We start from the raw sequence: 23,395 nt of genomic DNA on the forward strand, positions 1-23,395 counted from the left end.
AGGACCTGCCCTTCATAAACCCATGCTGACTGGGCCTGATTGCCTGGTTAACATTTATACTTATATATTTTATACGTTTGTATATGCATATACAAGCTGGTTCTACCTCCTTCGCACAATCTTGGACTGCTGTTATTTCATGTGTAGGCAAACAACTTCGATGTGAAAGATGTTATACATTCCAAGCTTGCATGATATGGATCCACAGCTGAGAAAGGAATATTCATAACGTCTTCAGTCAGCCAAATTTCATATTACACAAAAAATTATGAACTAATTGTTTTTATCTACTGTCTTTATTATAACAAATAAAAATCTCTTTTTAAATAAACTATAATATAAAGCCAGACTCTGGCATACAAGTATGGCAAATAAGAGCCAAGATCATTATTTATGCAGTGTGTTTTTGCACCCAATAAAAGACTACAATACCAATACCATGTTTTCAAACACTTCCTTCTCCAACACCATTCTGACTGAGTTTTAGAGTTTAAGCATGTTCTGAACATCAGTATTAAATAATCTATGAACAGTTAATATATATAGTTAGTTTCAAGGTTTATATGAATTATCCTAGAGCTACAGAACAGTTAATAAAAGGAGAGAAAATTAAAATATACTTATCGTTAACTTCGCAATTTAAGTTGATTAACCTAAATGATAAATATTCTTTTTTTTTTTCTTTTCTTTTTATTAATATTTTTGGCTCTTAATTTTTCAGAGCATCACTATAGTTATTGGAATATAGTAAAATAGTTACTTTTTAAAGACCATCATAGCAATCATTAATTGTCAAAATGCTACTGTTTGAACAGCAGTTCAATAATATGACTGATTTTAAGGAGTAATTCAGATTTTGCTAACCTCTCTCATACAGCTCCTTCAGAGTTCTACCTTCAACTTTTCCTTCCCTTATGAATAGGAGTAGTTTAGTTAAAAAAAAAAAAAAAGAAAAAAAAAAGTTGGAAATGGCTGTAAAACCTTATAGTTTTTGTACTACTTTTCAGTGAACATGTGTATCAAGAATCCCTCTATCAAAATCACACCAGTTTTATACTGTAAAGCATAAGTGTTAAGTGGAATCAGGGTTAAGCTCCACAGGTTTTTTAAGTGATTTTGTTATATTTCATTTTCTGATTGACAGTATTGATCAAAAAGAAATAATAAAGGAAAGATTTTTCAAAGTCATTTCATTTGCATTATATGGAGCAAAATGCTGACTACTTTTCTTGAGGAGGGGCTGAGGAGGAGTTAGAGTGATCAGTGCTGGTTTCTGAGGGAGTTGGGTTTAAGCTCTGAAGAATAGTTTCTTTTCTACAAAACTATCCTCTTACCTGATTGCACCATTCTTCTACGCTATCAAGTCTGAACTGTACTTTTTAGAAAGCAATGCCTTAATAAATAAATAAAGCATACGCAATATCCTAGGCTGCAGTTATGCTTTGAAGTAATAATACGAACTTCTGGTATCCTTCTGTCCCTGCATAACAAAGTAATTCATGATAGTGCACCTGCAAAATGTGTCATCTTGTTACACTAAAGAAAATTAGTCACCCCTGAATACCATGTACTAATGGGAAAGCTTGTGATATCATTTACTGGGTTACTAATGGGCAACCATCTCCAAGTTACACTGGTCATTTCCACTATCATGGATCATACTTTTAGTTTACATAAAGAATGATCCCCTGCTATGATGAATGAAGGTTGAAAAGAAGGTCTAGAAAAGCAATTGTCTTTTATTTCTACCAAATTGACTTTGACAGACTAGTTCAAACACTGAAATTGCCTTGTTTAATCTGTTTAGTCAATATCCTGAAGGCACTCTATGTTTCATTTCATACTGTTTGCTAATCAACATAAAATAGCTGTATTAGGTTAAACAGGAGGTGTACATTCATCACTAAAAGTGACCAGCAAAGGAGAAACTTCCTTATTGTTTTCTTTTTTGAGAATAGCTGACAAAGTTCTTTGTGAGATGATGTCTTGCTGTATCGGAAGGGCTATGGAGTTTGGCTCCTGAAAAAGAGCTTCCTTATGCTATCAGTACCACAGGAATCACTGAGCGTTCAACCACTTGTGTGAACATTGTTATCATCAAACACACAAAAGGAGAATGAGTTTAAGGAGAGGTTGGACGTGGTGCTTAGGGACACTGTTTAGTGGGTGATATTGGTGGTAGGGAGATGGTTGGACCAGATGATCTTGGAGGTCTTTTCCAACCTTAATGATTCTATGATTGTATGAATTCATTCTCTGCATTTATCTTCTACCCTTTTTACTTTCCCTGTCCATTTTTTTTACCCAATAGGAAGGTTAAATGTCAGTGTTAGCAACATCAAAGACACAGGTGCAGAATAGACTTGCAGAAAGGTGTTTTGCTGTTTATATTTGTGCTCTATTCTTTCCCTCCTATCCTCTCTCAAAATTCAAATATCTCAAAGGATGGAGTTTTCATAATCTCTCTGAGCAGCCTATGCTATTGTTTGACCTCCCTCATGGTGAGAAAGCTTTTCCTGATACCTGAGTATGAAATAAGTCTAGCTCAAGCAATATTTTATTTTATTTTATTTAGCTAATTTTTATTAGCTAATTTGGAGAATCTCAAAGCAAATATATGGTTAGAGTAGTTTTGCCCACAAGCATTACTTTGTGTTTACTGATACTAGATTTAATCTGTGTCCTATTCCCGATTCACTTAGTATCCTGCTGCATTTCCTCAATGTTGGATTTCAATGTTCTGCCCAGAATAACTAAATCATTCAGAAACTACTCGCTTTTTCTGTGATTGTTTCTAAACAGATGAATAAGCATACAGCCCAGCAGATATCACAGTGTGATTCCAATGGTGAAGTCTGTTCTTTGTAAACACTGACCAAATCTTTTTTTTTTCTTTAAAGTTTTTGTTTTGTTATGAATACAAGAGGATAGAGATAGACTCATCTCAGTGTTTAACAGTCTTTTGGAGTGAAAGGACAAGAGGCAATGAATAGGTATTAGGAAAAGCTTTCTCACCACGAGGGAGGTCAAACAGTAACACAGGTTGCCCAGACAGGTTATGAAAACTCCATCTTTGAAGATATTTGAATTTTGACTCAACAAGGCCCTATAACCAAGGCAGAGGCTAGCAACACCTATAAATTATAAATGTATTTATCAGTATATAGCTAATATTAGCTTGCCATAAGTCCAATTATAGACATACTAAACAATGTTATGTAATTATTCACTATGATAGTGTAGCCTGGCAAAATGTGTGAGAATTTTACAAAAGTATGTCAGCAATGGGACCACCAGGGGTATGTGTGGTTGCATGTAGGATCCATGCATGTAACAAGAAGTTGTGAGGTAAAGAAGAACAAACATAAGTGACTACAATGCTGGAGGACAAACAGGACTGTTCAGGAACATATTTTCAATATACAAATCATAACTGTGAAAATGTTTATAACTGAAAAATGTTTTTCAATTATTCTAAGACTGCCTACTAAAATTCCCAAAGGTACTTATGGACATGCATGGACCCAAAGTACTTTGGCAGGGCACCATGAAGCAGGAATGTCAGTCTGATACAGAAGAGACATGGAAAAGGACTTGTCAGGGAAGCCTGAAAAACAGTATAGCCTGAAGCTTTGGTTTTACAGATATCATCAGGTTCAAAACCCCAGAGGGGGTGACTATAATTACAAACTAACAGCCAGCCCTCTGCATCTGGAAACACTCCTCCCCCTCCCATTTCACAATTATCAAGCATTTTTGGTCTATATAAAAACAGTTGCTATTCAGATGTGGAGGCCTTTCAAAAGACTTAATGGCCCATTTACCGGCCACATGAGAAGCATGAAAAAAACATTGTAAGCTCACAAAGATCTATCCAGTCTTGTGGATGGAAAAATAAATAAACAATATATTAATATGCAAAATAACATTATTCTGATTAAATTAATTACTACTGCTTAAAGCACAGGCTTTGAAAAGAATCTGGTTTGATGAGATGTGTGAGGAGAAGTGTGCAAGCTGGGAATGGGACATGCCTTTGTCACTATCAAGTGTTAGTGCAATCTATTCACCTGGTAGTCTGTGAGAACTCCCCCTCTTTCTGCTTCTTTTTACCTTTGCTATTGTAATATTATACTATTGCTTCTTTTGTGCAAGTAAAACAGAACAACTAAATCAGGATAAACAAGGTCAAGAAATCAATTTAAGTTGAATTTAAAGACTTGGATTTTTGTTTTTAAGATAGATAAGATTCAACTCAAATCAGTTCTGCAAGGTAATTCCCGTAGCAGACCCACAAACAAATAAAGTAGCATAAAAGAAAATTTGATTTAATCCTCTGTTGATGTTATTGATACATGACAGAGACAACTTAACTACAGCATCTTAGTGAAATCATAAAACTTGCACTATGTTCTGCTTAAGCAAAAGTGAAAATCACCAGAGTCTCTGCCCAAGAAACATGGCATGACAGTGCACCAACAAATGCTTTAGACTGTAATATTTCTACTGATTACACTCTAAGGTCACTCACCCAAAATCCACATCAACTGGGAGTAAGCCTTACATATATTTGTTTGTTATTCACATATAGGAACCATTTTCCTTTCCATATCAGGCAAGCTATTGCTGCTTTTCACTGGTTGCAGAGGGTAGACACTAGAAAAGAGGGAAAACCTCTAGTCCAGAAAATAAATTAAATAACTGTAAGTAACATATAACTTTTTACATGATCAGACAAACATACATGAAAGAAACAACACAAAAATAATAATGGAAAATAAAGATATGAAAGAATTTAAGATCAAGAAGCAACAATGTGTAAATGTAAATATCCCCAGCAAATAGAAAGTCACATATCCTGCTAGAGATCTTACTGCACAAGGCATTTTGCAACAAACATCAATACAATTTCTTAAAATAAAAAAGCGGAGGGAAGGTGTATGTATAGAGACAGAGATTAAAAGGAATCTATAAAAAAGCAAGTAAGCAAGCATACATCAAAGAGCAGTGCCAAATTATTTACTGAGTTTATCTCAATTTATAACTCTGAAACAAAACAAAACAACAACAAAATACACCTGCAGTGCATTGGTGCAGTGAAGGAAAATAATAATAATAATAAAAAAAAAAAATTGGTCTTTATCACAAGTTTGAGTTTTAACCAGTTTTCTTTCACTTATGGGCATGAGGTGTTTGAAAATTCATTGAAATTTCAGATAGAGATTGGAAGTTTAACATCTAAATATCACAATAAACTACCTATCTTTATTTTACAATTGTTGACAAAGGTAGAACTTAGTCTTTCTGATGCCGATATGTTGATATGGTTGCTGAGTATGTCAATATCCTCCCTATAGACCCATTCAAGACTATGAAAGGATGAAATAAAGGTGTAGCTCTTCCATACTGGCTTCTTATATAGGAATTCCAAGGATTTGCATGGAAAGTTGCACTGGTAAACGGAGGGCCATTGAGTTAGGATACCCTTTCATGTTCAGTGACCATCAAAGCTTCAAGTGAGTGGAAATTCAAACCTCTGCCAAAAGGTTATCAGGTATCAGTTACATGCCTGTGTCCAGCATGAATGGAAATAGAAAAATGTTTCAATAACACAATAGAAAAAAGAATGTCTAAGAAAAGAAAACTCTTATGTTGTAGTTGTCTCTACAGACATCACTAGCATCAGCAAATGCAGCACCCCATCCTAAACCCTTAAGCACTCCATTAGTTCTATTACTGAGTAATTACATAGGCATTTACAGGCATGTCTCTTAACTGGATACCAAAATATCTTTCTCTTGGAGCCAGCAGATACAATGCTTATGCTGTATACCTGGATATTTTAAAATAAAATTTCAGCTGGATACTTCTTTCTAGCAGTCCGAATATGCACAATCAAGTAAGCTGTTACCTCACAGATACAACATAACTATGATCTCAGCAAAAAGTAAGTTGAGTTACACACTGTCAAGGCCATAGTACTCAACTTACTGAATATCACTTAAGTGTGAACACCTCAGAATAAAAAACAGACACCGAGGTGCAACCTATGTAAAAGGGGTTTCTCTAACTCCTTCAGCAGGATTTGGAGTGTACAGAATCTCCAAAAGGAGAGAAAGAGGAGAAAATAAAAAAGGACAGCCATTACCACTGGCTATACGTCTGAGAAAAACTTTGGATAAATATTCAAAGGGCAAAAAAGGGAAATGAAAAAAGTATGCACTCAAAGCAGACAAGTCAAGGAACGAATAAACTGCAAATGTGCTAAAGGAAAACTAAGAAAGCTATGTTCCCCAGTCAGCAACACTAAAACACATCAGAGGTAAAACATATGTAAAGGGTTCTTTTGTCTTTTTAGGGTATGTCTGGGCTTTGGAAATTATAAAATTCTTATTTTTCCTGCTCCAAATACTGTGTGTCCTTAAAGAGATAACAAGACAAAGTGGCAGGAAGCATCACAGAAGACATGCAAGGACAAAATGCAGGACTGAATGGCAGCCAGAGGTCCAACCAAGGCAGACTGTCTACTGAAGAGCAGGCACACACCTTCACTGTGCATCAGCTGGAGCTGAAAAAAACACTGCAGCAAATGAGGTCTTCAGAAATGTAAACAGTTTGAAAGAAAAGGAATAACAATGTATAAAGAGAGCACCTGATGTGGTACATGATGAAAACAATGAAACAGTTTGGATAGTGTACTGCTAAAGAGAACATTAGTCTGATGGACAGGATTAGTACTCAAGGAACATACATATTCTTATCTCCAGGCCAGACATTATTTCACATCCACAGCGCATGCCAACTGCATCATTTGTACCAGAATCCTTGACCTCTTTTTATTCTTCTGAGAAAAAAAAAAAAAAAAAATAGTCAGGCATCAATAACAGTGTTTACTACACTAATAAAATTACAAATGGCAAAAATGCATTTGCTCTCTGTTTGTGAGTCTGTCTAAGTACAAAATGGTTGTCTAATTTTATTTTCTGCAGCAGCAATAATTGTTCTTTACCAAGAAATAAACACATCCCCATCTTAAATATGACACAATAAAGAAAGTGTTACAGTCCTTTTGTTCCAGTGCTAATGAGTAAAACAAAAATAAAAGTTGTAACCATGAAACAACGATTCAGAGCAAAATTGTGCCTGTAGGTGAGAGATTCACTGCCAGTTCTTACTTCTGACCATTTTACAAACCCTGAGCCCTGTTTTTACCAATGAAGCTGCAACAGCATCCTCTTCCTTATGTTGTTATAAACAACAGTCCTGCTTCAAGGAAAATAATGCTACAATTTTAACTACAAGGTCACACGCAATGTACCTGACCTTTTATGCCTTTGCAGTAAGTCCAGATGCTTTAAAAGCTTTTCGCTATTATTGCATTAATAAGATGCATCTGTAAACTATGTTATCAAACACATTTTACAACAGAAACCTATTCAAATATTAACGTGTAGACAGAAAGCTTGAAGGTTTTTATTTCTGAGAACTAATAAAAACTTTCAGAATTCGAAATATTGTCAAAATGTTAGTAGCATTTAAAGAAAAAAATGCCTTTTGAAGTGGTGAGACGTTTACATGCATTCCCCATCGTGGTTTGTGCTGCATATCTGCACCCTAGTGGCTAGGTTTTGGCAGACAGTTTCAAAGAAATCACTTAGGAACTCTAAAAGCCAAATGAAACCTGCACAGAATGCTGTGCATAGATTCCAGCCTTCTTGTCAGAAATACTCTGAAATTAGAATTTCTGAAATTTATCTCAGCTAATATCCATGCCAAATCATGCACAACAGACTCTGAAGTATATTGATTTGACTGTTCACATATATTAAGAAGAACAGCTATCGACAATATGAAATGTATGCCATTCTGATGATGTCCCACGGAGAATATGAGTAGAATATTGTAGATTTACTATTGGTGTTAGTTTAGTTCAGACTGTAGAGGCTCATTTCTCTCCTCCTAATTTCATGTTAATCATTATAGATATCCCTAAACACAATACAAGTCTGTAAATGATATTCAACTCAGCAGTTAGAATAAGGTCAGGCAGAAATATGAAGAAGCTAATAAATGGTACTATTTAAAAAGCACATTGTTACCAGGTAAGAAAAATAGAACTACATTTTTAATTTGGTTCTTTAAGTTCTCATCATTACTAGTCCCTACCAAATACTCATCCCTATATGAAATGGTTTTCATGAAATACTTTAATGGTCAAATTTGTTTCAGTGTTATCTGAAACAAATATTGCATTGAGAGAATACTCAAGAAGCTTTCAGAATAACAACCATTTTAAATCTCTCTATATATACCATACATATGCAAAAAAAAAAAAAGTTTGTCAAAAACAAATTTTAATGGAATTTTAAGTCTATCCGAATATCAAACTGCCATTCAAAGCAAGAGATCAACCTAGGAGAAGAAAAATTAACAGAAATTTTCAAAATATTATAAAATGGGTATGTGTACTCATTTAGCTACAAACGCAAATATCCAGCTTATCCTGAAAAGCAAACTCATGGATATCATGTCCTAACTAGAGAGCTGAATGCAGGGAGAGACCTGTCTTCAGAGCAATCAGCAAAACAGCTTTAGAACTCGCTGAGCCTCTGGAAAAAAACACACCATACTTTTAATCAATAACATTAAAAGTAACTAAAAATAAGAGATTTTGTTGTTGTTTTGTTCTACAGTCACATCAATACTGACAGCCAAGTTAGCTCAAGCTATGTTTGTGAGACATTACGTGTCTAAAGATCTTCCAGGAATCAAGCAGATGGACACAAGTTCAAGCACTGAACATTAGCAGTTCTCTATTGAGTTTAGTGGGAGACATAGGCACTCAACAGCCCTATAAAGAGGTCACCTTTTCAGTACTTAGGCAAGAATTAGATTCCTAGCTTTAGCTATTTAATGTAACAGCAAGTGCAGACTACCAAATAGAACATAAATCCCTTTAACCGAGATCTTGTTTCTAATACATGAGAAATAATTCAAACACCAAACACAGTATTTCAGGGTTAATACCTAGTTTTCATCAGAAATACTTCATAGATGCATGTACTACAGAAGGTCACAGTTCTTGGCTGCAAACCAGCTAACCTATTTATTCCAAAAAGCAAAAACTCTTAGGTCTGATGTTTCAACTCAGCTAAATGCAGAAGCAGCCCGTATAAATGAGCCTATCCACCTCAATCACTTCTCCGTCTGATTCATGAGGCTGTAAGAGTTCAGATTCCTCAAAATGTCAGCTTCTGAATGGCAGCTGAATGCAGATAACCAGGCAGCACAGCTCACAAGTGGGTGGCTCCCCCCAGCTCCTTTGAGGTATGGCTGTCTGTTAAAGAGGTTTGAGGCAGAGCTTAGAGGTCATAATTATATAAACAATACAGTGATTATATTGACTCAGAGGGGAAGCTAAATAAAAAGCAGTTATTTATACAAAATGGAAAAGCTCCAACAATACCAACTAAGCAAAAATAATTTCATAATAAAATGCCAATCTAATTATAAGAGTATACGGTGAAACTGAAGATTGCAAGATGAGTGTTGAAATACCCTTAGAAAGAAGTAGGGTTCTATTGGGTCTGGCTGGGACAGAATTTACTTTCCCTGCAGCGGCCCATAAAGTGCTGTGCTCTGCACTTGTAGCTAGAACAATTTTGGTGTGACACTGCTGTATTGGCCGGGAAGTTGTTGGCTGTTGTGGAGGGGTTTAGCTGCCCAGCAAGGTAAAACATCCACAAGGGTGTTCCCAATTTTCCCACTCTGGCATAAGACTGCTCTAATGCCAAACTAAAGTACAGATGCAGCAGCTTTTCCAAATTTAGACAATTCTTTTTGTTGTTGTTGTTGAAAGTAGGAATTTTGGCTTATATCAGTATTTTTTTTTTCAGAATGAACATATTTTATCATGATTTGGAAAGAAAGCAGCATTTTATTCTAATTAATTTTGTTCCCTACGCCTATGTGCTGTTTGTCAGTAAGTAAACCAAATGTAAAATGTTATTAAAATGTTACACTTATTCAGCAGGCCTTTTATTTAAAGTTCCAGGCATTTCCTTCCTATTAGAAAACTTCTTGCTACATCCATTGCTGCAGTCAGTCAGAATGAGGGAGCTATTATAGTTCCTCTGGGAAAACATTCTGGACAATATCTGTTTTGGAATTACTTTCATTTATTCTTTTTTTTTTTTAGTTTCTTTTAGTTTTAGGGTTTTTTGCACCAGAATCTTAAGGGATTCTGAAGTGCATGAAAGTTGAAGAAGGGTAGTAGCACACACACATATATTGGGTTAGTCTTGTTTGTCTCCACACTCCATTATGCTATCACTATAAAATAGCTAGTTAACTGAGAAAAGGAAAATCCATTTACTATTCAGGAACATATCCTGAAGCATAAAAATAAAGAAAGCCCTTGGCACTATATAACGGGTCAACAGTTCTGAATGCAGTGCCATCCATTATTATGTTTGTAATCTTCAGCCACTTCCTTCTTCAGACTTTAGACACTATTCTTCGGAGGTCAATTTATAGTCCACTCCCATCTCCACCTACAGCACTGGCAATCAAGTAAATGGGGGATCTTTGTCCCTTTAGCACCTCACCTTAACCTCAGTAAAACAAAAGATAAGCATCCAGTAAAAACCTGGAAGTAACATCTCCTATCTATGTCTCTACTTTTTTCTTCTAACTCCTCACAAGGTCCATACTGAACTGTTTGAATTGCTTGAGTTTGGTTCCTGCTTCTGCCAATCACCAGTTGATCTTATCTCTTTGAGTATAAGTAAGCTGAAATACTTTTTCTGACCTTCCTGTTACACAGACTTTCATAAGAAATAACATAAATGATTTTCCAGTTCATCATAAGCACTTAGAGGGGAGAAAATAGTAGAAGAGTAAGAGAAGTATACAACTGAAGTGGATGAAAGTAAATTAAATAAGCAGCTATGCAATTATTCATTATCCTAGTGAATTTTAACTGTTGTCAACTAGTTCTTGAGAAGAACCTGGAGATGTTCTAGGACTACAGGTTCTGCAATGTCTATATTTCATTTCAGGAGCCATCAGCCTTTCAGGAGTAGTGGATTGACCTTTCTTTATTCTTACCTAGACTAGAAGCTATCCATGCTGAGAAGAACAAACATAAACTGAGAGAAGTCACTCAACAAAAGGCAAGATGGTGTGCAGGAAGCTATGATGGGTATCTTCTTTCATTGCGGAGCAGTGGTTCCCTGTTCCTGATGACTTCACAACATACACGGAAGCAGAAACTTCTGTTGCTCTTACCTATTTTGTTAACGCTTCCCAGCTCCCAGATTTCAACCCTACCCTAGACCTATTGACAGATGGATAAAGGTTGCTGACAGAATGCATTCAAGACTTGCAGCATAAGCTGATGGCAGTAATATCACAACACCAGTAGTTTTTTTGATACCAGTTAGGAACAATATCTAAGTAATATATCATCAAGAATGTGAGCTACTCAATCATTACACCTTTTTCTGCAGTATGACACCATTCATTCAGATTTAATCATTGTAGTTTTCTTAATGACCCTGCTGAGAAACAGGACCTGGTGTTTATTTTGTATGAAGAAAAAAAAAAAAAAAAAGGGTGCAATACTAAAATATTCAAGTAAAATTTTAATTCTGTGCAGCAGAATAAAAACATATGAAACTCTGAAAGATTGTCTCTATGTGTAGCAGCCTTCCAAATTGTGCAGTGGGAACTCCCAAAGGTTTCATCAATTTTTTTCTGCTGTCAGACTCTTTCATAGACTTTGCTTGCGCTGTTTTGCTTTTTTATGTCAAGTTTCCTCCTTTATCCTTCTCTTTCTACACCTTCCCTGAAACTTATATTCTAGGGTAGACAAAAAGCATTTATTATGACCACAGGTGCTTCACAAACTGTTGAGCCATTTTCAGCTACCATAGACAATAACTTCATGACTTCCAAATACATACCCACACGTGGTGAACATGCAGATCAAGGTTAAAGCTAAAAAACAATGGGAAATATATTCAGAGTGAATATGACAGCACATTTCACTGCTATAAATGAAATATCTTAATGCTTCTTTAAAAATTAATAACACTATGAATAAAGCAAAAGACTAATGTACAAGTGCCATCAATGCTTTGTGGGTGTTAGCAAAGCCACCCAACCTCCTGTCAATCCCTCCAATTTCTAACTTTCATCGCTTCTTTGTTCTCTTCTTTTATTTCCACTCCTGAGCCAGTGATGATTATATGAATTGAATTATTTTCCCTATGGAGCACTTGTTTGTGAGCAGCTGGCCTGCTTGGGAACCAAAGTGCTTTCTGTTACCTTGCCTATGATGAGTCTTTACATTTATCAGTAGCCATAGCTTAGATCAGCCACAGTTGCACACAACTCTGAATTCATTGTCTGCGGTATGTGTGAAGTGTGACATCTATATCTTCAGTTTTTTACATATCCAACACTGAGTAACTTACCCTTGGTCCTTTCAACAGCTGTCTGGATAGAATTTTTTTTTAATTAAAATTATATATATATGTATAAAGCTAGCTCTAGCTGGTCATTTGCAATGACAATTGGTGATAAAAATTGCCACAGAAACGTCTGCAATTTGTAAGTTTTATTACAGAAAGAATAAAGAGGATTTCTGCGCACAGCATGTGTAGACACAGCAGAGTTTAAGGTCCAGGTTTAGAAATTTAACTGCATGAATGCAACACAAGCTAGGGTTCAGACATTCACTTATCATGACAAGTAAATGTAATTAGAATCAGATAGTTGTACAAAATTCAATTCTACTCTACTATGGCTATCCACAACACAAAACTGATCATTTACTATGGTCCTTCCCTCATTTGCCACACAATTTTTTCATGAGACACATCCGATTGTTCAGGAGGAAGAGGCAGCCCACTACTTCATTATGTGTTTTGCCCTACAGCTTTTTTAAATTATACTCAGTTAATCATTATTAATTATATTTATATATTTATATAAATTTTCAGTTTGATAGTGGATTATAGTTGTTTACTACAGTTTTAGGCCATCCAGTAAAATTATTTAACTACTTTTAACTTTGTTTCATGCTACTGGGATGAAGTAAAAAAAAAAAAAAAAAAAAAAGCCAAAACACCAAAACATTAACACACTTTTAAAACTTCAAACATTGCTGACACTGCATCACTTTTTTTATATTTCTTCAAAATGAATGAAGGGTTTTAGACTTCAATATTTCTTGGTCTATGACTTTCTATTTAAAATTGTAAGAAGATGGTGTTTGTTCATGTCACATATGCCAACCTACAACAGACAGCCAGTAAAATTCATTTCCTATTAAAAAGGTAATGCTGCCTTCAGTAACATTCCTTATCCCTTCCAAGTATATTGCTAAGCCATTTATCTCCAAAATTAAAATAAATTTGTTTAAGATATATGAAAGCATTTCAAAAAGAAAGAATAAAAAATAAACAACTAAGTTTCAATAAAGTTTGTTAAATGTTGAAAAACTAGTGATCACATCTGTAATTGTTAAAAAATACTAAAAAAAATACAACTTCTGACTTATACTTTCTATTAAACAAGATGGGAAGCTGCTGTGGTTTAACCCAGCCAGCAGCTAAGCACCACACAGCTGTTTGCTCACCCTCCACCCCAAGTGGGATGGGGGAGAGAATTGGAAAAAATGTAAAGGCTTGTGGGTTGAGATAAAGACAGTTTATTAGGACAGAAGAGAAAGAAAATAATAATAATAATAATAGTACTACTACTAACAATGTGTACAAAACAAGTGATGCACAATGCAATTGCTCACCACCTGCTGACCGATGCCCAGCCTATCCCCGAGCAGCCGGCCCCCCCCACCCCTGCCAGCCCCCCCAAATTAATTGCTCAGCATGACGCCATATGGTATGGAATACCCTTTTGGCCAGTTTGGGTCAGCTGTCCTGGGTCTGTCCCCTCCCAGCTCCTGCTGCATCCCCAGCCTGCCCGCTGGCAGGACAGAGTGAGAAGCTGAAAAGTCCTTGGCTTGGTGTAAGCACTGCTCTGCAACAATTAAAACATCAGCATGATATCAACATTATTTTCATCCTAAATCCTAAACTCCAGCTACTAGGAGGAAAATTAACTCTGTCCTAGCCAAAACCAGGACAGAAGCTCATCCAGCATGAGACAAAATACCCCCCACACACACACATTCCATTGTCCACACATACATATGTTAGCTAGTGTCAAGGATCTTTATCATCCACATAGTTCCAATATAGTTGCAAATAAAATATGCTTTGCCTTCTCATGCTCATCTAAATTTATTTATAAAAAATTAAAGTAAATTCGGAGTGAAAGCAATAGTTACACTGAGGGTAAGACTGATTAAGACATAAAAGCATTCAACAGAATTTAAATCACATCACTTCAGAAACAGTTTTCTTCTTCCATTATAAAGAGAACTACTGTACTTGCTTCCCTGTTTGGCAGCTCAGTGAATCTGAGTTATCTCTGTTCGGATACTGTGTTGAATGTTTCTTCTGCAAAAAAGATTAGCACATAAGTCTCAAACAAGAGTGACTTCACTAGGGACAAATCAGTTGTTTTTGTAAAGTCTGTTCAAAGAAGGAAAGCAAAATACATCTGTTTTTGTCACATCAATTCCATTTGTTCAGGTTTCAGACTTAACTGAAAAATTTCTGAATGATCAGAAAATTCCAAGCATTCTCCCCATTTTTGAGGGTATGAGGGCACAAACCAAAACACTTCAAACCCAACACTTCAAAAGACCAGAAAAGAACAGTCTACTGACAGTTTTCACAAGTTTACAACAGAGGCCCTCCATATACTGGGTCCATCCAATGTTGAATGTAAATAAAATCACTACTGTCTGACTAATGTCAGTCTGAAAAATAAATAAATAAATAAATAAAATAATAATGTTATTCCCTTGGCTACTAGTAACTTAGCTTCCTTCTTTATGTTTTTGCACTTCTCTTTGAATAATTCCAGGTTGTGTTGGGGTTTTCAGTATAAAAGGTTTCATTATGAAAGCCCTTAATAACAGGGTTGTGGGATTCTTTTTTCTTCCTTTTTTTTTTTTTTAATGGATCATGGTACTCTTACAAACTGTTCTAGACAAAATATTGCATTGAAGTGAATTCAAATTGAAATGTCAGTTCATACTGTTAGTACTTTTGACCTATATTTTAAATCCCAGAAAAAAAATAGTGAGATTATCATTAGATCCCTGAACTGACTGTCCACATATAATCCCATACTGGGAGATAACCTACGAGAGTAGGATTATGAGAACCTACCTTTCAAGAAAAAAAAAAAAAAAAGCATTTAAAGGAATACCAGTATGAAACATGATCTTATCAATGTCTATAAATACCTGAAGGAAGGTTGCAAAGAAGATGGACTTTCAAACCTCTCAAAGGTATTTTCAATAATTTAGCAGCAATCCTGGCTAAACAGGGAGGTCCTATTTGATTGGAGATTGTCAAATGTGATGCCCATTTGTCAAAAAGGGCAGGAAAGAGGATCTGGGGAATTATAAAGTCTGTCAGCTTGGCCTTGGTGCCAGGGAAGGTCATGGAGCAAATCATCTTGAGTGCCATCATGCAGCATGTACAGGACAACCAGGAGATCAGACCCAGTCAACATGGGTCTATGAAAGGCAGGTCCTGCCTGACTAAACTGATTTGTTTCTATGAGAAAATGACCCACTTAGTGGACAAGCAAAAGGCTGTGGGTGTTGTTTAGTTGGACTTCAGCAAGGCATTTGATACTGCTTCCTACAGCATTCGCCCGAGGAAACTGGCTGCTTGTGGCTTGGATGGATGTACTGTTTGCTGGGTAAAAAGCTGGCTGCATGACCAGGCTCAAAGGGTTGTTGCGAATGGAGTTAAATGCAGTTGGTGACCAGTCACAAGTGATGCTCCCCAGAGGCCAATTTTGTTTAATATATTTATCAATTATATTAATGAGAGGATTGAGCAAACCCTCAGCAAGTTTGCATATGACATCAATTTGGGTGGGTGTGTTGATCTGCTTGAGGGTAGGAAAGCTTTGCAAAAGAACTGGATAAGCTACATCTATGGGCTGTGTCCAGTTGGATGCCGTTCAACAAGGCTCAGTTCCAGGTCCTGCACTTGGGTCATAAAAACCTCATACAGAGTATAGGCTTGGGGAAAAATGAATGGCCCAGGTAGCCAAGAGGGCCAATGGCATCTTGGCGTGTATCAGAAATATGTGGCCAGCAGGACTAAGGAAGTGGTTGTCCCTCTGTACTCACCACTGGTGAGACCACACCTCGAGTGCTGTGCTCAGTTTGGGGACCCTCATTACAAGAAGGACGTTGAGTTGCTCGAGCATGTCCAGAGAAGAATGATAAAGTTGATGAAGAGATTAGAAAACAAGACATGAGGACCAGCTGAAGGAACTACGGCTGTTTAGTATGGTGAAAAGAGGCTGAGGGGAGACCTCATCACTCTCTACAACTAGCTGAAATGAGGTTGCAATGAAGAGGGTGTCAGTCTCTTTTCTCAGTTGACAAGTGATAGGCTATGAGGCTACACATCCTCAAGTAGTGGTGCCAGGGAAGGTTTAGATTGGATATCAGGAATAATTTCTTCATGGTGGTTAGGTGTTGGAACAGGCTGCCCAGGGAGGTGATGAAGTACATCCCTGGAGGTATTTAAGAGACACATGGATGCTGCGCTCAGGGTCATGGTTTAGCATTAGACTTGTAGTGTTAGGTAGATGCTTGGACTTGATAATATTAGAGGTTTTTCCACCCCAGATGATCCTATGACTCTTTTCAGCGGTGCCCAGTGACAGGACAAGAGGCAATGGGCACAAATCAGAACACAAAAGGTTCCGTCTAAACATCAGGAAGCACTTTCCTGTGTGGGTGACGGGCACTGGAACAGGTTGCCCAGAGAGGTTGTGGAGTCTCCTTCTTTGGAGATCTTCAAAAGCCATCTGGAGACAGACCTGGGCAACCTCCTCTAAGAGTTCCTGCTTGAGCAGGAGTGGTTATATCAGCTGACCTTCAGAGGTCCCTTCCAACCTTAAACATTCTGAGATTCTGTGATTAATATGTCCTTATGAAGAGTGAAAAGCATTTTATTGATAATTCACTGTTCAATAACATAACTCAGCAGCAATTAGAATAAAGTGGTTAACATCAGGAGTTGTTATAAACTGACCCTAATTATTTCAATGAATGCATTATGAATATTCTCTAAAAAGTAAGAACTTAGCTATAATTATTAGCCATTGGAACAACAGCTTCAGTAAGAAGAAATTTAATTGCCAGACACTCTCCTGCTTATATATTACAAATACACCATTAGAAGTATTTTTGTCCATTTGAGCAAGGTTTGTGATGTATATCACGTGCCGACTGAAGTAGTAGTTTTGAAAAGAATAAATGATGGCTACCTGGACATAATCATTCAACATACCTATGTCTGGCCATGGTCTGGGTCAAGCTGCAGTGTCTTATTGCTATGGAAAATGTTAGGACTGTCCATGTCCTTAAGAAGTCTTACACAGCATCAATTTGTAAGGCGCTCAATCCCAGCTAAACACAAATCTACGTGCTCTGAAATAGGAATCTTTCCCCCTTATCATCTTTATTCTAACAAATGACTATATTTCCCTCCCAAGACAAGAAAAAAGTTTTCAATTTACAGCATTGTATGTTGCAACACATGGAAATTTGAACACAGTACAAATTTGAGCAATACAGAAATGAAAATGTAATTATGTTTTGGTTTGGAAGCAAATCAGAAAGAAAACATCAGAAAAAATACTACCTTTACTCTTGGTACATCATATGTAAGCAAACTTTACTTTTCAAAACTCATATTTGAAGCTAAAGTAGTTTGATATTAAAATCAGTATTCCACTCGGTAATCTTTATAACAATCATAAAATATTGAAGAGTGTGGAAAAGGTTCTTATTTTCAGATAAAGATATCCATGGCAAAAGTAATTGTATTTTCTAAGCACACTCTCAAATACTAGGAAACATCACATAACATCATGTAGCTTCCAGTTCACTTAGGGAGTCTTTCCACAGATTGCCAGGCTTTTTGAACCACAGCATGAAAGAGGCAGAGGTTCCATTAAAAAGCAAGAAACTGTGTAATTTAAGACACTATTGTAATGCTTACATACAAGTAGATGACATTAAATTTAAGGGATATTAAGTGTTTTCAAAACATTGAACCATATGGTAAATCAAAATGGACATCCGAAACCAAAATCACCCCTGCAGATTTTTGAAGATTTTCACTAACCTGCTTGGGTTGTGTAATTATGAATATGCCACTACTATAAAATGACTAATTAGAGCTAGAGAAAAATGAAATTATGACTAATAGCTCATTGTAATCCTGTGTATGTGGTATATCGGGTCTACTTCAACAGCTCCTATAGAAGTCCAAGTAAAGATCTATGGAGTCATGTGGAATGATTGCAAACTTTAACATTCATCTCAGCAGTATGAGTGTCTTTTAAAACTACATAACCAGTGTTTCTACTTCCAAAGTGTAGAGCAAATATAGGCTTACAGAAGCAACCAACATTTAATATCTAGAAACTAAGCACCTAAAATAAAGGAACAGGTGAATAGTATTTTCTCCAAGAATAGTTCAATTTTTAGGCTAGAGTTTAAATTTTGTTTTTCCCAGAAGAAAGCTGGTTGTATGTTGAAACATAGAAAAACACGTCTCTTTCATAACTCCATATTTTTCAGGTCTAGAATTCAGTGAAATGAACATGCAGATATATATTTGTGTCCTATGATTTTTGAGAACAGAGATTTTAATATAGTTTCATGAAAAGTAAATAGGATAATACCGTAAGTTAAGATTTGGTTTTGTTTTCAATCAACACTTAGTACTTAAAAGAAAAAAAAAATCAGAACCATAACTACAGAGAAGTAGAAAGTCCTAAGCAAGATAAAAAATTGTTTGGGGTCAAAAAGTTCATGTCAGAACTACAGATGAGAACAACTTATTACAGCCTTCAGGCACATTGATCAAGAATGAGCTGAAAGACCTGTACCCAGCTTTAAAAAAAAAAAAAAAAGGAACAAAAGAGGTATTCTTGCTGAAATTCCCTTCTGTTATACTTTAAAAACGAAAGAGCAAAGAAAGAATATCCAGCTAAAGATATTATTCAAGAATATATTTGAACTGTAGTTGTATTTGTTGTGGTTTAACCCGGCTGGCAGCTAAGCACCACACAGCCGTTTGCTCACCCTCCCCCCTCCCTCTCTGGGATGGGGGAGAGAAACGGGAAAGTGAAGCCTGTGAGTTGAGATAAAGACAGTTTATTAAGACAGGAAAAAAATAACAACAACAATAATAATAATAATGATAATAGTATTAATAATAATAATGTGTACGAAACAAGTGATGCACAATGCAATTGCTCACCACCCGCTGACCGATGCCCAGCCTATCCCTGAGCAGCCGGCCCCCCCACCCCGGCCAGCCACCCCTATATATTGTTTAGCATGACGTCAGATGGTATGGAATACCCCTTTGGCCAGTTTGGGTCAGCTGTCCTGGGTCTGTCCCCTCCCAGCTCCTGCTGCACCCCTAGCCTGCTCGCTGGCAGGACAGAGCGAGAAGCTGAAAAGTCCTTGGCTTGGTGTAAGCACTGCTCTGCAACAATTAAAACATCAGCATGTTATCAGCACTCTTCTCATCCTAATCCAAAACATAGCACCCTACCCGCTACTAGAAGGAAAATTAACTCAGTCCTAACTGGAACCAGGACATATATTTGAATTCTAGTTGTATTCTAGGCTACTAATCCCACATCCAAACCTACTGTCAGCTATTCAGGTCATGTAGCCCCCTTTTGAACCTTGTGGAATAGAATAAGGTCTGTTCCACAGCAATCCAATTCCATGATAGGCCCATAAAGAGACCTGCACTGATTGGGTGACCTATATCCAAACAATCAATGAGTCAATGCACCTTATGACAGACTAGCAAGATAGACAAAAGCTTTAAATTGTACTGTAAAGATTTAGAAGGCACAAGCTCTTTTACTCTCAAGGACAAACCTTCTGCTAACTGACTGTGTAATGAAGAAAGTTTCTCTGCAATAAAGTTATTCCAAACTTGTCCATCAGTCTGCCCTTTCCATATCACTATCTGTCAGACAACTAGTTCAACATTGATGCATGCCTGAGCCAGCATGATGATCACCATGTTCAGCGACTACACAGAGTTACATCTGTAAATATATTCAGTCAATCTTACCTGATTATATTTTGCAATTATTATTTGAAAGAGATATAAAAAGAAAACTATAAAGGAGGCTAAATTGTTTCATAGTGTGCTTATGCAAGATCTTGACAGTAGTGTCAACTCAGTGTGTATGATTAATTACAACCACCCAGGGCCACATGTCTTACACAGAACATTTGTTTGCTGTTGTATTAATGAGAATAAATAGGGAACAGAACTTGGTCAGGGTGGGAGACTTATGTTGCACATTTTGGTTATTTCAGCCTATTTGGGCTGTATTCTTCCCATTTACCTAACTTCTGGAAGTTAGTTCTGTAAAAGAGTCTTCTAAGGAGTGGCAAAACGAATGAGTTAGATAAACCCTGTATCTTCTGATAATAAAATACCAACTCACACTCTCTGCTGTCTAGAACTTCCTGTTAAACATGCTTCCACACTGCCAAGTCTTACTACGTAACCTACTGAACTTTGGATAGACATAAGGAGGAAATTTCGGTCATGAAAAATATGAAAAAAAAAACAACAACAAAAAAAAACCATGACATTGGAAAAATGGCAATATTTGATAACAATAGCATCATGGGAGACCAAAACCAGTGGTGACTAGTAGTTCTGCATGCTTGCAAATGGGCAAATACATACTTCTCCTAAAGTACTAGAAAATTCTTATTTTCTAATTCTTATTTTCTTTTTTCTTGAAAACTATCACAAAGCACAGAATGAGTGGGGAAAAGAAACATATTTTTGTGTCAGTGTGGTATTGACACACAGACAGGGTGACTCAAAGTGGTTACCTCAGTTCCTAAGCCTCCCCCAGACCATCAGATGGTTACTTACAGATGGGAGAATATTCTCACGTGGGAGCAGAGCGTAGGATTGTATTCCTACAATAACAGTTAGTGGTTAAGGACTAAAAAGGCTTTTCAAACACATTTAAATCAAAATAAAATAGACAATCTTAACAACTGTGTCAATTTACCAGAATAACTAAATTGATGTCCTCACCTACAGCAGCTGAAGGGTTATTCTCCTAGCCCAACATTCTGACTGTCACACCTCTCTCTACTTCTACTACTGCTTCTGCCTTTACTTTTTTAACAGAGTTGCTTATCTTTATTTCAAAGATATTTCTAGTTTACCAGCAAAGGGGAGGTCTAGATAATTTCCTGCCAGAATGGCGATAGCACGAGGCCACTATCTGAAGAATTAGTCATTACGGCTGCCTATCTCTCTTGCAGTTGCTAAGCAAACAGGCGCTATTATCAACTCCTGTGCATCTCTAAGGAAATGTGTATAAGGTAGCATTGGTTAAAGACAACTAAAATGATGGTCCTGAAGCCAGGTCTTAAAATGTATTGAGGAGATGGACAAGAAAGAGTTATGAAAACTGCTAACACGGAACATGAATTCAAAGGACTAGTGTTTGCCCTAGGTACAGTGCAATAAATCTAAATCCATAATTAAGACATGCATATTAATTTTAATCATGCTTAGGAAGAACTGTTTTAAGTCAGGGATAAGTACACAATAAGAAAGTCAGCTGAGTGATTAGGAAGAACTGTTTTAAGTCAGGGATAAGTACACAATAAGAAAGTCAGCTGAGTGACCTTAAACCCTACTGTGACTGAGAAATCTTCTGACTCCTGTGGATTCATCTAACATAAAACCAGTTACTCTGACAGTCATGACAGGGTAATATTCTGTCTATAGCTACACACTGCTGAAACAAAACTCTTAAATGAATTCACTGTTCTGATGAAGCATCGTGGAGGGCACCTTGAACTTAATGGCAGTTTGGTTGTGCTTGCAAAGTGTGAAGAAAGTGCAAATCTCTGAGCTAATATAGCTCAAAGATTAATTTCTAGCCCTAATGATTTTGTGAAACAGCCTTTTGAAATCATTACAATCATACCAATTAGCTTTAAAGTCCTTCTCACAATGTGGCCCCTCTTTCACAAAATACTTCTGAAGCTTCAGTGAGGACTTATTTTTATTAATGTATATTCTGGTAAATGAATCAATAAATTTTTTGTTAATAGTATATTTGTGTCAATTTCACCAGACTCCAGCATTTCCAAGAGACTAAATTTAACAGTAATACAAAGTCTAAGGACTTAAGGACTTGAGGCATCATACACAAAAAAAAAAAAAAAAAGTGCTGAACTATTCAAATACACATCCTCTACACATCTTTCTTTTTTGGTGTAAGGGAGTAAAAAATAGATTCAGCATATATTTAGCTTTAAGGAAAACTACCTAAAATGCTGCAAATGTAGAAACAGATTATTGAAAAAAAAATAAAAATGAAAAATGAGCAAATACATATGGCAATACTTGAAATGACAGTGAATGTAGAGAACTGCTGTGCGTTGCCTTAAATTATTAACTTAGTTTCAGATTTTAGGACTTGCACGTGTATTCTAGAATAATGATATATTTTATTACACTTTTCACTTTTAGAACCATATTGTCTCATTTAGAGGGTTTTACCTTTGTTTTGCTATCTTAAATATTTCCATTATTCCTACAGTGCATATAGGTTAGTGACACAAACGCTTATTTGTTTGTGTACTCATGCACCCACGATAAATGAAACACAGCATCTGGACTTATTTAATTCAGAAATCACTGAACCAAAAGATTCAGAAATCAAAGCCAAGAGAACATGCAACAGTAACTGTCATGCACCAACGGGGATAGTATCAACAACATACGTTGCACTTCCCCTAAGGCACAGTTAGACAAGGACAAAATCTTGACAGCATTTGGAAAGAGAGTATGCTTTAGGAACAGAAGGGTTCTCAGATCTTGTTTGGAAAAAATGGCAGTTACCATATAACTCACAACTTCCCATATGCAATGGCTCACACTTCAGAGGGCAATGCTTGGGTGTCTCCTATGAAACAATGGGACTGGATAACACTCATAGCAGAAGTATTGTACATAAGAATACTTTCTATCTCAGTAGTGCCTGGATAAGACTGGTAATGGGTATCTAAAACATTAGAACATGACACTCAAGATTTTTAGTTTGTATACACAGACTACTGAATTTAATAAAGTTATCCTTGGATACTTAGCAAAAAGTCTGTGATATCACTTCCTCCTTCCTCTGTACTGGTGAC

General features: G+C 36.4%; 1 protein-coding gene across 7 annotated transcripts in view; it reads right to left on the reverse strand.

Annotated features, from left to right (window-relative positions):
* The window catches only part of LOC125179745 (uncharacterized), a 142,996-nt gene that overhangs the window by 114,248 nt on the left and 5,353 nt on the right, over positions 1-23,395 (reverse strand). The window contains exon 1 of one of the 7 annotated variants that reach the window (XR_010825093.1): positions 19,446-19,467. The exons of the other annotated variants lie outside the window; for them this stretch is intronic. The gene's annotated coding sequence lies outside the window, so the exon portion shown is untranslated. Of the gene's footprint in view, positions 1-19,445; positions 19,468-23,395 lie in introns of those variants that run through there. 7 annotated transcript variants of the gene reach the window in all.

This window comes from Anser cygnoides, chromosome 1, assembly GCF_040182565.1.
Source record: "Anser cygnoides isolate HZ-2024a breed goose chromosome 1, Taihu_goose_T2T_genome, whole genome shotgun sequence".
NCBI lineage: Eukaryota > Metazoa > Chordata > Aves > Anseriformes > Anatidae > Anser > Anser cygnoides.